Here is a 15,498-nt window from a genome sequence, read left to right on the forward strand (position 1 = left end):
ATTTTGCAGGACTTGTCCTGGCACGTCGGGTATTTTAGTGAAGGCACTGGCTGTTCTGAGCAGATAAACCGTTGTTAAGTTACATCTAATTTAGATGTGAACTTTGATCACACGCAGGAACACCATGTCTCTGCACAAAGCTATAAAATTGGCTTAACATTTTTAAAGAGCAAAAGGCGAGCTCAGTAAAAAGCAAACAAAACGAGGCGAAAAACAAAATGTGCGTACGTCAGCTTACCTCAGAGGTAAGATGATTCAAATCATTCTGGCTGTTAAATTAATGTTGGCTAAGCTCAGTCAGTTGTTTTTATTGTTTGTTTTTCAGTTTTTGCAGAACACTCGTGTGTTTAAGTTTTTATCTAGACTATGAAATCAAAGTTTTATGTCAAGAAAGCATTAGGTAACCTTAAAACATGTTAAATTATTAAACAGCTAATGTTAAACAACTGAAATGTTTTAACTGTTATCAAAATTGTTTAAAGTTAGACAAACCTGGTTAACCAAATTTTGTTTTGGACATTAATTAACCAACTAAACCTAATTCTTGATCTTAAACTAGGGTCATCAGTGTTTTAGTGACTTAAGGGGAATATTTGCTAAGCTGACCCCACAACTGCTTTGCTAACTGAACGATTAGCTTATGCTACAGTCACACTGGGTGGGAGCACAGTGGTGCATGACCAAAATTACTGGGACATGTGAACATGTGTTAATTTGTTGCCTCTGAAATAACTATTTTCACAATGGTAAGTCAGTGACATTAGTGAGTTGCACCCCTGACCTCTGGATGACCACTCAGCTGCTTGACTAATATATTTTAACCCTCAGCAATATGCTTAACATAACAGTTATTGTAGTTTAATATTAATGATATACGAGCTACGCTATTTTTTTATATTGTAGCCAAAGTGTTGAAAAACAATTATAAACAAGGCCATAAGAATGTGTGCAGGATTTTTTAAGTTACATCTTAACTTAAAAGTTTTTTAAGTACTACTTTACACAGTGTTAAATACTATGTTGATAAATGGGATAAATAGTCAGTGATGATAGTGTGATAGTATTAATGCTGGTTTTGTTCTCTTGGGAAGCGTCGCTGCTGTTTACGCTTGGTCTGTCTGCAGGCTCTGGGAGTCTCAGACAGGCAGCAGCTGGTTCAGCGAAGCCCAGTAGCCGAGGAGAGGCGGGGGTAAGGGTGGCTGAAGACGCTCAATTAGCAACCAATCATCTGTTTTTAATGAACCAGCCTGCATCAGTGTGCAGGGTCAGCTTGCAGGGCTGCAAGCGGAGCTATATATTGTTTATGCTCACATTAAGACTGCATTTCTCAGCATCCCTGCACATGGCCGTTCCCCTCCCCGTCTCTAAGAGGGGTAAACATGCAACAAAAATTCAGCTTTTCTCTCTTTCTACCATCTGCTGCCAACACAGGATCCAAACAAACTTCAGTCCAAGTCAAGTCAATATTAATTAAAGATTCTCAATGAGCACAAAGTGTTAAAACAATTAGGCATGAAAATGTTTTCAACTACATTATCTTCTTGATACATGCGCCGGTTGGGAGGGAATCCGCCGTTACCTCCTCCCCCTCCTTGCATGTCGTGACATCCAGTGTTTTAATGTTTTGGCTGCTGACAGCTTCCTGTTCTCTCCTGCTGAGTAAACAGACACAGATCAGGTTCCACAGGAAGAGACATCAGACAGTCCTGATCAAGCAAGACTTGTGACTTTAAACTCAGAATGAGGACTACGAGCCTGACTGATCTTCTTCCTCTGTGTCACAGAGCCTCACTGTGTGCTCCTTTATAAACATCCATTTCAAGTGCATGTATCACTTAAAGAATACAAAGAGAGTATTTGCAGTTGTCAGTAGAATTTTAAAGCCATGTAATAAAAATGTACACACAGTATGGATTTTATGGCTTATCAGTTTGATACATGTGATTCTGGTTTTGTCTTTGCCAAACCTAAGTTAAAGCTGCTGTTTCCAACAGACATTTAAAGCTTGAGCTCTTTTAGTCTGTCGTTATTGTTATTACAAGATGTGCGAGTGTTGAGCTGACTAATGTTCATGTCACAGTTTGGGACTTTCTGACGTCTGAGTGAAATCCAGGTGTGTCTTGGAAGCTGGTGAGAGACAAAACTCTCCCAGCAGCGTCTTAATGCCTTCCTGTCTTTGTCTTGGTGAGAACTGACTCTGACTCTGATCTGTCCTCGCTCTGTTCATGCCTTTATTGTTGCCTTCATGAATACTGACTGGCTCTTGTCACAGCCTTTCTCAGGTCGACTCCGCTGATACAATAGTGTTTTGTCCAGAGAACAGTGGACATTTCCTCTCCTCCTCCACGTCTTTATCATCCAGACGCTGCAGCACAAATGAGCCCAAGGAAAAATTGTACAGGACAAAGTGGGACAAAAGTCAAAAGTCAGCACGCAGACAATGATCTGGAGTTTGAAATATGGCATTATTTAATCGTCTTATCACTTTTAATTTTTCTTTAGAAGAATGAATAGAGGCTGGATCATGTACACATTACACATTCACAGCATTGTTTGACTCTGTTCTCACACATTTTGGATTACTTGATTGTCTTCCACCCTACGGTCACAGAAAAGTCTGAATTATCTCACAAAAATAACATTTAATTGACTAAAACTGTCCCGGCTGCACTGGCAGACCATGGGGTTGCAACATATAAACAAGTCCAAAGCTGCTCATGGACCCTGGGTCATCACACCCAGGTCCCTGACAGTTGCACTAAAGTGGGCTGTCCATGTACCTTCAAAAGGTTATAGAGTAGGGGTGGGCAACTCCAGGCCTCGAGTGTCCTGCAGGTTTTAGATCTCACCCTGGGTCAACACACCTGAATCAGATGATTAGTTCACTACCAGGCCTCTGGAGACCTTCAGGACATGTTGAGGTCATTTAGCCATTTGAATCAGCTGTGTTGGATCAAGGACGCATCTAAAACCTGCAGGACACCGGCTCTCGAGAGTTGCCCACCCGTTATAGAAGATGTTTTCTGCAGATTTTTTCTATGACAAGTTGTTTAAAAATGATGACTGACCTGATATCAGCTCCTCCATTTTGACCCAAAAACCGACTGAAAGATTTTTGCCACCTTAAAATTGTTGGAACTGTCTACGTGCAGGGCTTGTGCAATAGGTTCACCAATGTTTGGCAGCCTTACAGATTCAAACAAACACAATAAAACAATTACTCTTCTTTTTGGTATGTCGACAGCTGGTCTACAGGTGCAGAGCCAGTTCTGCCTTGGCCTGGTTATAGTGACCCTTCAGCAAACCTCCAGAGCAGAGAAAAGCCTACTGTTGCCAGCTGCTGTCCAGGACAGTAATGTTAGAGTCTGTGTGACGGCAAGAGTAATTGTTAGTCTACTGGAAGTTTACTCTGTTGACATTTGCATAGTTGGTACCAATGTAAGCATGGAAAACACTGCCTCAGGGGTACTGGAGTAACACTGAATATGGCGTTAGTTTTGGTAACTAGCAATCCTGCCAGATCATCTTATCTAAATGCATCAACATACATCAGCTATTAGCTCAGGCGATACCTGTCAGTGGAGCTCATGATCTTGCTTTGAGGTGTACTGAAGCAGCAATCTCCTGGACTGGAACACAAAGCCAACAAATGTACCATAACCTTTCTTCACATAATCGTCACATAAACTCAAGTTTAACTGCGTGTTGCAACCTTTTTAAAGCATGTCTTTGAATGCTGAAATTCACCACTTTGACTTATTAAACTGTCAGTTAGCATTAAAAAGCAAATGTGTTTGTCTTTTGTACCTGTACACTTATAAATACAGTAGTTTACAATAGTGCGAAATATGTATTAACCAAGATTATCAGTGTTAACTTTGCAGTGCATGCTTTAGTCAAGATGTGATCACTTCAGGCTCCAAAATAACACTAGGTATTGTTACGATGGGTAATTCTATTACAGTCTAGTGCTTCAGCTTTCATACAGTTTCTTGCTGCCATCTCTGCAAGCTGTGTCACATCCCGCTTAATTAGTGTCATGTCCGTTGTGTACAAAGCTTGCTTTTATCAGCGAGGGGGTCATGCATCTCCTCTCCCTACCTTCTGGCTTTAAACACGTGTACAAGGCAGGTCAGAAAGGTCTCAGAAGGGAGCTATACTACCAAATATAAATTACTGCAGATGGAATAACTGTCTAATTTTGACTGCAGTGGTCCTGACAGAACTGCAGGGGTCCTGCAGACTTCTGATCTCTTCTGTCTGTGCAGGTTCCAAACAGGTTTCATAACCTTTGCTTCTGTTAATGTTTGGACTTTCTTGCATATTTGAAATAGTGCATGCACACGCACACAGACACACAGACAGAGAGACAGACACACTGACCATGTATGGCTGTTCCCTTTCATGTGGACACGCTGTTCCATCTGCAGCCGCTCAGTCTTGCAAACTTCTGGGAAATGAACCCTGCTGGCATGCAACAGGCTCCCAGGATCTGGATCTGAATCAGTTTCTGTTTACAACTGGCTGACTTCCGTCTGTGTCAGCATACACGGCGTCTCTGTACAAGCATAAAGCTGCTGCAGGGTACTTGAGGTTAAATTATGAAGTTTAATAGGATCAAGACCTAAAAGTTACAAAGGTCTTTACATGCACAAACAAACTTGATCGTCACCTGCCTCTGGGCGACATTTTACTGATGTCACGCCTCCATCCCTGTTAATGTCATGACATGAGCGTGTGTTTACATTGAGACTGGCTGCAGGTGAGGCACAGCGTGACATGAAAGGGTTTTTATCTTGAATAGAGTTAAAAAAGCACAGGGACTACTTGTATATTTGCTAGCGCCAAACTTACCATCTATAGGCCAGAGAGGAGAGTGCAGCAGCTAACACTGTATGGGTGCATCACAAAGACACACAGACCTTCTTATTAGTGCCAAGGAACAGACGAATAATTTACTATAATTTCACTCAACAAAAGTGGAAAGTTGACTTATTGGATGGTCTTTTAGTACAATTAACCTGCACAGTTTATCTTATTTATCAAATAATTGCAATGAATGCTTTGCAACCAGCACCACAAACACAGTCAAGAGGTTGAGTTCAGGGTCTAGCAGAAAGCTACACCTGCTGTGAATGTGTGAGCACTGTGTGGCCTCCTTTACCTGTCAGTAAAAGAGGCGACACACCTAGAAATGCTAACTTAAAGCTTCAATGCAATTATAAAAAGGTGGGTTGTAATAAAAATACATTGATCATGAAACTAGAGAGCAAAATGAGGTTAATATGTGACTTTAGGAGCTTGCCTTAAACAGCCACTAGAGAGTTTTTGGCACTTCTGTGTTACTTGTTACTTGATAGTAATATTTTTTAAAATAAACAATAAAATTTACTATACAAATAAGGAAAACTACAATAAAGTCAAGAAAGCTTTTCTACAGTCATGGACTGAGGTGGATGTTCTTCTCCACTGAGCTGAACTATAAGCAGAGCAGTGTGAGGCTGAGACACCAAAGCACCTGAACGTCATGGAAATTGTCTTTTTTATTTCCATGGTTTAAATATCGTGCTGTTATTATGTACTCTATCAGTACTCAGTCCAGCGAGTACACAAATCCTTGTACTTTGAACAGCTGCTGCAGATAATAACAGGCTTCAGGCCAGCTGACAAGTTAAAAATAGACACACACACATGTTCTGTTTGTCAGCTAAAAATACGTCTGCAAATATTTACCAGTCGTGAGAATAGGCAGCGCTGACCTAACATGTTAATGAGGGAGTGAATTTGAAGTCAATTAGAAATTATAAATGTGTTCACACAGTCCCAATCGGTAGACCCCCCTCCCCCCACCACACACACACACACACACAAAGAAATCGTCATACGTGTACAGCCTGATCACTGATCTCTACACACAATCTGACATTCTCTAACTTAACTAACCAACTAACCCCTTCACCTCCTCCTTACTAGCACCATTATTTGACGTCAGCCCCTTCCTGTTATGTGGGGGTTAGCAGGAAGTCCAGACAGGTCAAAGGTCAGAAAGATAAACACCTTTCTTTGCCGGCTCTTCACGCTTCACTGATGACATTTCAGTGTGTGTGTGTGTGTGTGTGTGTGTGTGAGAGAGAGAGAGTCAGAGAGAGTGTGTGTGTTTGTGTGCATACCTGTATTAATCATGCTGTGAGTGAACTGCTCTGTTTGTTCATACTGTTAAAATAACTCATTAAATTACTTGCATCCTTACTTTACTTTCTCAACCATCTATTCTCTTCTGCTCATCCTTATCAGGGCTGCAGGGGGGCTGGAGCCAATCCCAGCTACCACAGCGCAACAGGCAGAATGCACCCTGGACAGGTCGCCAGTCTGTCACAGAGAGACAGACGATCATTTTTCACCAGTTTAGAATCACAAATTAGCCTAACCCCACTAACCCCGCTAATGTCTTTGGACTATGGGAGGAAGCCAGAGTCCCCACAGGGATCCCACACCAACATGTGAAAAACATGAAAACTTCACACAGAAAGGCCCTGTCCACATGCTGGAGCTGAACTCAGGACCTTCTTCCTGTGAGGAAACTGTCCCAACCATCACGCTGCCGCCCAAATGACCTGTAAAATGACATGAAACGCATTGTCTCATAATTTGCAGTTAACAGTATAAACCTATAGGCTACAGTCCCAAACACCAACACAAATCCCTGTCATGATCTTTTAGTTGTTAGGTGTGAACACAAAGTTGACAAACCAGCACAGAGACTTCAGAATGGTTACTACAGTGATGCTATTGTAGAAATATGAACAGGTAGAAACAGAGGCTTCAAATCTCACTGCTCATCACTGCATTATTACCTGTTGAAGATTAGATTCTAGTTGCTGGGCTGTGGTTAGCATACACTTCCACTACAACAGCTGAACAAGCTGAACTGTCTGCTGAAGATGTCTTTATTAGAAAGGGTACACTGAAGAGTGTCAAGAAGGCAGAGGGAGCCAGAGCAGGGGCGACATGCAGCAACAGCCACGAGTAGGAATCGAACCTGCGTGGCCCACTCTAGGGGCGCCTGTTCATCTCAGTGAGGCAAACCGGCACTCATCCCAGAGATATGACGAGTGAAAAAACGGCTTCAATTCCAGAGTTTGAAATCTGAGAGAAGGACAAATTTCCTATCGTGAAACAAACGTAATTCATGGGGAAACGGTAAACAGTATAAAAAAATTCTTTCACCGTGAGCGTCAGGAGTGTCTGAAGATATATTGGTACAAGGCTCGTGTCTCTGGAGTCCACGGTTTAGGAGATATGACGAGTTGAAATGTTAAAGAGCTTAATTTTAAGTATTTTAATATAAGTATAAACGTTTTGAGCACCAACAGATACAGCTGGCATTAGCAGAAATAGCAGAACAGTTTACACAGTTTAAATGGTGAAAACAGCACAAAAACTGTGGGAGAAGTTGAGCAGCAAAGAATAAAGAAACAGGAACTCAGTAGGTTGAATGTCTACGGTTCACCCACTCACTCTGGGTTCTTGGCTAGGTTAGCGTTAGCATGCTGTCTGTGCAGAGGTTTGCAAAGAGCCAAAGTTGTGTTAGCAGTGTTCTGCTGCTGTTTCCACTTTAACATCCCACAATATGCCCACTTGTGCAATGAAAGAAAAGCAATGTCCACATCTCTGCTACTGAAAAGCTGCACCACTGTAGCGCTTTTCCCACTCTGGCACATGAGCTGAAATCAGCTGATTGTAACCCAAATGCACAGGAAGAGGAAAGAAAACCAAAACACATGTGATGTGTTTTTTTAATATCTGCACGGTGTGAATAACTGAAGAGGTTTTGTAATGCTAGTACAACAAAACTGTAACCGTGATGTAACGTTACATTCCTGCATTACTGAAAAATGTAATGTGATTACAATAACATGTTACTGTGTAATGTGTAATTTCCCCCAAATATCTGGAATATCTGTTCTTTGCACTTAGTCACAGGTAGACGATGCAGATGCTGCTTGATTCTGGGGTCAGGAGCTTTAAGCACTGACCTGCTCCTACATCAAACAGCAGATCTCTGGTTGACAGAAGGCCCCCATGCCCATCCTCCACTGCACCACATACTCATCTCCTCTGTTTCTATTCTTTTTGTTGGTTGGATTTTAGTTTAGAAATAGACTAAAATGGTATCCTGACCACCACCAACACCACAGGAGTTTCCACCCATCCCAGCACACGCTCCACCTTCCTGACCCCACAAAAAAACCAAAAAAGCTCTCTGAACTGCATCCTGAAAGCCCCCCACCCCCCAAAAAGAACAAACCATGCTTACCGCAGACCCTTCCTTGCTGACTGCTCCCATTTCAGAGGGAGGGGCTCCAACCACGACCCATCACAGCAGCAGACCCCCTACCCCAACAGGGAGACCACAGATCCTGCTTCCACAGAATGAAACCCCAGTTCCTGAAATAGATTTTCTACCAGATTATTTCTCTGCTTTTTATCTTGAAAGAAGAAAAAACATTGGCTGCTCAACATTTTCTCTCCCTATTTATACATTTTAATCTCAATTCAGTTTTTCCTTTGGCTGTGCCCACCACTCCCTTGCTTTCAGAAAACTCAGTTATGTAGCTTTAACATTACTTGAAAGGCAAAATAAGAAAACATACGCCCACCTAAACATACCTCAGCTCTTACCTGTGTGGGAATCACTGTCATCTGGTGAGTAACAGGACAGATTTATTCTTGGATCTGCGACATCACAGGGAGGAGATGTCGCTAATATGTTCATTTCAAACTGTTTAACATGCTAAAGAGCTGCAGAGTCAGCTTCAGGTCTCACTACTCGTAACCGACACATATGCATAACATCACACACACAGGCAGCATGTTGTGAAAGCATGATGAGGCGTGTCTCGACAGTGGGAAGAGGAAAATGTGCACATAGTGTGCAACACAGAGCAGCTCATCCAGAATTATGTTCCACAACAAACAAGAGCTGCAGGAATCTGAGCCCACACCTTTTAACACACACACACGTGTACTTCTATCTTTGTGAGAGCCCTGTATGACATCTGCAGACGCAGGACCAATAAACCTGAACATGAATCTAACATGAACTCTAAAGCCAGATCTAAACCCTCAATCAGTCCTTCAAAGCTCAAACCTTACTTTCCAAAAATCTCTACCTTAGGTTTACAACTTATATCAGTCCTCACAAAGATAGATGTGCAAAATACGCACAGACAGCGTTGGTGTGACTCATAGTGGCTTCATCAATCTGCAGAGTGAAGACACACTCAAGCACACACACACATACTCTACTGTAAAGTCAGAAAACTCCCACAGCAGACTTCAGGCTTCGCCCTGCTGCCCGACAGACGCAAACAAACACGCAAACACACACACATGCAGCAAATACGTCGACACTGAGCCCTGACTCAGACCAGAGTCGGCCTGCTTTAAATAGCCTGGATCCAAATGTCAGACCGGTCTGACGCCAGACGCAGAGGAGAGGCACCGTCAGATCAACCAAGCCCTAGCGGAGGATGCTGCTGCAGCTGCTGTGCGCCTTCGTGGCTGCAGGCAAGAAAACTGTAAACGTGCAGTTTGTTATAGCTGAGATGGCAGGCCAAGCTTTCAGCGGAGATTGTACAAAGAAGACAATTTTACATCATCTTTAGTGCTTTTGTCTTTTTCCTCCAGTTTGTGTTTTTGACTAGCTTTCTCCGACACCATCCAAGCATCAAATTTAAATTGGATAAACTTTCTGTCAACTGAAAGTCACACTTCTTTTTTTTCCTAATTAATATTGAGACTGTCCTGCACAAAATCTTTGTTTCCACCCGAGACTGTATAAACAGTTGGCATACCTCTAAGGTCTAAAAAGTAAAGCCAAGTTTGAAGTGCCTTCTGCAGTTCTGGGAACAGCAGAGATACTGTGCAGGACCCTCAAGCAGGCCTCTGGTAGCTAAGCTTGAGAATAAAGACCGCCCAGAGCGGTGAAAGGGGAATATACTGCTGTATCTTTGTTGTTCCTAGGACATCTCAGATGTTGTTCCAGGATCTGCTGGAGCCACTCTCCTAGCTTGGTGGTCACTGCATCGAGTGCCAGGATTACCACTGGGACCACTGTAGCCTTCACCCTTCTCACATTCTTCTCGCAGCCTTTGGTATTTCTTGAGCTTCTTGTGTTCCTCCTTCCTAATGTTGCTACCACTCTGTATCGCTAGATCTATCACTGTGGCTGTCTTCCTCTGCTTGTCTCCCAATACCATGGTTAGCCATCACCAGTTTGTTTGGAAGTCCCACAGGATCTTAGTTCAGTCATTCTCAATCACACTAGGGGGCGTCTCCCATTTTGACCTCGGGACTTCCAGGCCGTACTTGGCACAGATGTTCCTGTACACTATTCTGGCCACTTGGTTATGGTGTTCCATGTATGCCCTGCTTGCTAGCATCTTGCATGCTGCTGTTGTGTGCCTGTGGGATTCCCAGGTGCTGGTACCTGTCCTCGATGTCTGCAATGGTGCCTTCTGATAGTGCAGTTCCCTTCAGTTCTGACTACCTTCCTTCTCTTTGTTACCATCCGATTAGTGTTACCACACTTCTCCAGTCCAAATGACATTCTGATGTCATTGCTTTAGATCCTAGTGATGTGGATCAGTGAATCATGTCTTGTTTTCTCCTGACATGCAGCTTGAACTTTTCCATGTAGAGGAGGTGGCTGACAATTGCTCCATTCTTTTGTCGGTATCCGTAGTCGACTCTTGAGCCATGTGCCTGTTCGTCTTAGCTGCTATGATACCTGAGAGGAGTTTCCACGTGGTACTGGGGCAGGTTATTGGTCAGTCTTTAGATGGGACCCTTCTGAGGATCCATGGGGATCAGGACTGTTCGGCATTTCTGGTTGTCTCTCATGAATTAGAGCTGGTTCAGTCGTGCTGCCAGATGCTCATGGAGAGCAGTCAGCTTCTTCAACCAGCAGGTGTGAATCATGTCATGGCCTGGTGCTGTCCAACTCTTCATACTGAAGGACGTCCTTTTTGGATGTCTGTCACTATGATTATTACTGGACCCTGTCCAGGGAGGTTGCTGTGGTGGGACTGCTGTTCTCATATTGTTGGAAGAACACCGTGGATGGTTCAGTGGAAAACATCTGGTTTATTCTCCTGTCACTCTCCATCTCTCTGGTATACTTCTTCAATCTTGGCACTGCTTGGCAGTTTCCGACTTGGCAGTTTCAGGTATGGGCAGCGTGCTCAGCTCGATCAGCCGGTTTTACATATATATATATATGTATAAATGTATTTACCACACACTGTTTGTGTGTGGTATCTTAATATTGGGGTTTAGGTAAATGTAGAGCAGTGGGAGGAGCTCAGCTGCAGGTAAAGCTACACTAATTACTGTCATCTTCATAAACAAGAATTATAAATCCTGGCTGGAGTTTGGCACTAAGTCAGAGCTTTGTTTCCCACACAGGCCCACCCAAAATGTCTGAACTGCCAGGAGGGTTGATTTCCAGACACTCGTGCATCTGCTAAACACCCCTCAGAGGCCCCCAGAGGCCTATTTTACTCCAAAACAGTCATTTGGTTCAGTGTCCTTATGTCCTTATGTCCCACAACTTAGCAAATTGTTTGTATTTTTATCTGTGTCAGATAATTAGAAATAAGAGCAGGCAGAATTTTTCCATCATGAAAAAACTTCTGGCAGTGGAGTCTGATGAAAAGTTAAACATTTTATAGTCATTCATTTATTTCACTGAATTAATGTATTCATGCTGTTCCATTTTTTTTTTATTTCTAATTATTGATTTGATGTCCATATTTTTATTTAACCGTGTTCATCAAACAACTTTTCAAAAAACAATTATTGGTTTTTATTATTATTTCATTTCATTTTATTTTATTCAACTTGTATTAGTTTTATTCATTCTGTTGTATAGCATTATTCATGCTACTCTTATTTCTCGTGTGTTTTGCTAATGAAGATGGACGATAACATCCTTTTTTCTAGTCAAGCATATTACAGCCTGTTTGAGAATATTGCACATGTGCAGTTTCCCGTCACGCTTCACTAATTAAGTAGCTGATGCATCTGTGTGTGTGTGTGTGTGTGTGTGTGTGTGTGTGTGTGTGTGTGTGTGTGTGTGTGTGTGTGTGTGTGTGTGTGTGTGGTTGTCTGGTGTGTTAAACGGTGACAGGTGCCTGAAGTCTACTCAGCTTGCTAGGGCTTCTGAAGGTCGTGACCTCTTTGGTGAGCATTTCGCACCTCCTCAGGTAAACAACCACAGGTGCACTTCGGACCACTGAGAGGTCACAGTTCAAAGATGGACAGGCTGACCTGCTCAGGATCCTCTGGGAAAATGTTTGTTTTGGGACCCCACTGACCCCCGACATACCACCTATCCAGTCCTGCGCCCTGACCCTGTTAAAGTTTGTGGTAATTTGATAAAATTGAACTGATAAAGGACCACTCAGGTCACACGGTAGCTAAGCCACACTGAGCTCCTAATGTGGTTTATTGGTGGAAGTAACTGAACACATCTGTGATGTAAAACCAAAAATACCAACTTAGATGGATGAATCTGCAGGTTTCACTGGATCCAGTGACACAAAAGTATATGACACATTTAAAGTGTACTGAGAAGAACGATTATGAAAAGGACAAAGTTATTCATATCTAGCAAATTCCTCAAAATATTAAACTTTAACAATCAACCTCTTAACTCATATTACAGAATAACTTACTTAATAAAATGTCATTTTATATGTAAAATGTAATTTATTTAAAACAGACTTCTGCATAATGGCACATAAACTCTAAATAAACCCTGAAAGCAATGAAGGAAGGACATTCAAAGCTCTTCTTTGGATGTTGGAGGCCTTTTGTTCCCTTCTTTAAGATGATCCTACTATACTAGTGTTGGGGTCCAGGATCTGGAAAGGCAAATCCAGAACTGATAGTGCTCCACTGTGTTTTCTGCCCATGTTTGCTTTTACTGCTTTGACAGTGTGTTTGGGATCCCTGCAACGCTGAAAAACGATGACACTGCAAATCAGACGTTTTCCACATGGTATTGCGTTGGGGAACAAAATATGACAGAACTTTAATGCATTCATAATTCTAAGCAGATTCTCAACACCAGTGGCTGAAATGCAGCTCAATACTGTGACTGCACCTCTACTGTAGGTGTCTGTAAATGGTTGAACCTCTTTCTTGGTTACATACTGGTGATGATTTAAACCAAAAGTGTCAAATTCTCATTTTTAAGACCTTTAACTCAGCCTTATGTTGCCGTATCCCTTCCTTAAGAATGGCTCCTTGACCCTTTCACTGATAACATTTCTGATGAGGTTTCTGCAAACAGTAGTTGCATCAACTGAATCAGTTGAATAAATGATGTGTTATTGTGACAGGTTGCTAGTACCAAAAGTGCCTAAAGATACAATTAAATATTGATTGTTTTCTAAGTTATCTATTATGTTTAGACACGACACTACTAACCTGTGGTTTAACAGGCTTTTTCATTCCTGAATGATTCATAGGTCAGAGTTAAGTGGTTTAACAAAATAATGATTCCTCTGACAATGAGCAGGTACAAAGACTGAACTGAAAATGAGTGACAAAGCAGCCAATGTCCAAAGAACAGCTGAAAGAACTGAAATCAGGGAACAGTCGGTGTAAAGTAAGGGAGGTCTTAAAGTGGGATAAGCTAAAATGAATCATTTCAGACAGGATGAACCCACGTGCAGTACACGACAAACAGGGATTATTCCGAACTGGGAATCATGCAAATATACTTGGAATTAATCTAGGAATTAAAATTTGGAAATGGAAATAAGCACTATATGTCCATGTTAACCACATCAATGCGTGTGCATGAAAATAAATACACTTAAAGGATCTTTTTGCAAACTCGATTAGCACTGTTGTGTCACACCAAGCAGTTTCCTGGTATACATTTCCAGCCTTTCTCTGTGGATATTCTCTCTGTTCCTGCGTGGGTTTCCTCAGCTACCCTCCACAGCCCAAAGACATGCTTGTTGGGTTAACTAGGGATTCCAAACTGGCCATGGATGTGAGGTAGAAAGTACTCGAAGTGTACAGAGTGGAGTGTTATATGAATATGTGGTAAAGTTTGACTTATAGCCTGAAACACTTTAATTTGTCAGCAAGACATGATGTTACAGTGAAGTAGAGAAGAGACTCACAATAAAGGTTTAAACATGGCAAAGAAGAGCGCTGCATTAATGGCTTTCATAGCTAATGACAGTATTTTTTTATCGGATGTTTTTTGTTTTTTGGGCGACCTGCATTTGGAAACTGTTATGTCATCAGAAATGTAGTTTTTACTGGAGTAGTATTACCCTTTGGACAATATATAACATGAAATAAATTATTGCAAAGTTAAACATTTACAAAGTGCTTAAAACATCTGTCGACAAATTTATAGCAAATGCATATGTGGTGTTTTACAAATCTGTATAAATACAACAAATAAAAAGAATCATCATTTGATTTCTGGGCCGTCTGAGAAGTGAAGTGTGTTTCCAAGTCGACACCTTCATGCTCGCAGTTTCTCTGGAGGACTCAAGGTGTGAATTTTCACCCCAGTCGCTGACCCCACAGAAGCAGGGTCAGAAAGGGGTCGAGAAGTGAGTGCACATAAACAAATTAAAATACAAAACAAACCGCACATGGAAAACAGCAAAAACTCTCAGACCTACTATGCAGAGTGAAAACGTCTGCAACCGCAGGCTTCTGGGGGAATAAAGGCATCAGACGGCAGCGTGTCATGGGAACAAATTGAATGAAAGCCTCCATAATTACAGCAACCCTCTGGATGCCTCTGTGTGGACATAAGACTAAACATAATAAAGCCAGTCTGAATCTGCAGACTGTGGCACAAACACGACAAAGATAGAAAACCTGCAGCAGCTCTCAGACCGTGAGGGGGGTTACTTTAACAGCTGCTGCTCAGACTTTCTGTGGGGAGGAGAAGGTTCGGAAAGCGAGACAGCTCAACACATGTCTTCCCAACGGGGACACCCTGCTGCCTGTCACGCCTCCCAAAAACTTTAGTCATGTTCAGGTGCATCTCTGCTTCTGAGAATCAGGGTCTCCATGAAGGCCAGTCAGTGTTCAATCACGTGAACATCATCCACGACCAGCAGGGGCGCTCTCCTCATTGTTTCAGCCAGAGTCTACGTTCTGCTGCTCACACACACACACACACACACACACACACACACACACACACGGCAACTGTGGCCAAAAGCTCCTTCCAGGTGTATTCCTGGAGAAAAACTCAACTTTTTAATACAGAGCCGCTTCACAATAACACTCAGCTCATGGCACTTTATCTTGTAAGGAAAGGCCCTTCAGTATCAGAGAAAGAGCACTTTGTCAAATACTGCCTGGTCACTTATATTTGCTTTTTGGTGAATTGGTACACCCACTGTGGCAATGATAGCCAGCCACTAAAAGATGTGTCCTGTCTGCGTT

The 15,498-nt window shown here is 42.3% G+C and overlaps 2 long non-coding RNA genes across 2 annotated transcripts; one reads left to right on the plus strand and one right to left on the minus strand.

Annotated features, from left to right (window-relative positions):
* The first annotated feature begins 1,021 nt into the window (after window positions 1-1,021).
* Window positions 1,022-2,912, plus strand: LOC112842345 (uncharacterized). Its single transcript, XR_003214073.1, has 2 exons — window positions 1,022-2,184; window positions 2,273-2,912. It is a non-coding gene; the product is annotated as an uncharacterized LOC112842345 (long non-coding RNA).
* A 77-nt stretch (window positions 2,913-2,989) lies between these two features.
* LOC112842346 (uncharacterized) lies at window positions 2,990-5,309 on the minus strand. Its single transcript, XR_003214075.1, has 2 exons — window positions 4,384-5,309; window positions 2,990-3,629 (listed from the first exon to the last, which is right to left on the minus strand). It is a non-coding gene; the product is annotated as an uncharacterized LOC112842346 (long non-coding RNA).
* Between the last annotated feature and the right edge of the window lie 10,189 nt (window positions 5,310-15,498).

The sequence above is a fragment of the Oreochromis niloticus genome, linkage group LG15 (genome assembly GCF_001858045.2).
Source record: "Oreochromis niloticus isolate F11D_XX linkage group LG15, O_niloticus_UMD_NMBU, whole genome shotgun sequence".
NCBI classification, from domain to species: Eukaryota; Metazoa; Chordata; class Actinopteri; order Cichliformes; family Cichlidae; genus Oreochromis; species Oreochromis niloticus.